The sequence below is a fragment of the Frankliniella occidentalis genome, unplaced genomic scaffold, assembly GCF_000697945.3.
Source record: "Frankliniella occidentalis isolate FOCC.00 unplaced genomic scaffold, Focc_3.1 Scaffold344, whole genome shotgun sequence".
Lineage (NCBI taxonomy): Eukaryota > Metazoa > Arthropoda > Insecta > Thysanoptera > Thripidae > Frankliniella > Frankliniella occidentalis.
In genome coordinates, this window is record NW_026267467.1 from 118,896 (window position 1) to 120,006 (window position 1,111).

Sequence of the window (1,111 nt, forward strand, 5' to 3'; positions counted from 1 at the left end):
CCAGTTTAACTTCACCGCCGGCTTGACCACGGTGCCCTTTGCCCCTCCCCCTGCTCCAAGCCTCAGCAAAAAAACTGTCAACATTGCGGAGACCTGCCGGAGCGGGGCAGGGTGGGGGCAGTACCCCGCTCCTCCCCGCGCCCGACCGGCCCGACGATTTTTGTTCTTCTCCTTCCGGTCTAGTCGAGCCCCAGAGTACCCTTTTGCTTTTTTGATCTAGCATGATTATGTTCTACAAGAATATATTAAAAATACCTTTCTATTTAAAACAGACAAAATCAAGAACATAACCCCGAATTTTCATTGACTTTGTTCTTTAACTGGTTTAACGGATATTTTTTATAACCTTCATAGAGAAAATAATCGGCGATCTGGGCATATCAGGGTCGTTTTATATAAAAAGACAGATCGAGTTCGAAGATGAGCATTCTAACTCAAAAATTATCTTCAATAACAATCAAGAACCACAGGTTGCAAATTATTTTTTCTTGCAAATAATTTTTAATGGGCTCCTAGGTAACTCGTGCAAGTGGAACCCTGCGACCGAAAATCTCGTCCGATTTGCTCTACCCTGTACCGTTTCGGCGCTATGGAGCATTTCTTCGCGAAAAAAACGTGAGAAAGACAAAACGGTTCATTTAATCGTAAAAAAGGCTTCATGTCAGAGAAATGTAAAGGGAGTAATACTTCAACCACACATTACGGGCCGAACCACACCCTCTTTTGGGTCCCTAGATTATCTAGTCTCACTAAAACGTTGATTTTTATATACAAATCTGTCAAAATTCGAACTTTTAATGAAAACCGTTATCGAACAGCAGAAGCTTCACGTCCCTAATTTTAGAGTTATAAGACCCCGACAAAGGCTTCGAGTATGCCAAATTTTGGGCCCGGACCCGGAAGGCCCTGTTCCCGCATACACTTTCAGTACCTCGTCTCGGGTGTCAGTGCCGCAGGCCTCGCTGTATATGTGCCCCAGGCGCGTCGCAGCGTAACAGTGTTTCGTGAGATATCGCGAAGCCTGTTACGCGAGACGTGGTCTAGCGTACATATAGCTAGTTCATAAGCTACTCTTAATTTCCCAGATCGCTATCTGAACAGGGTATTTCAC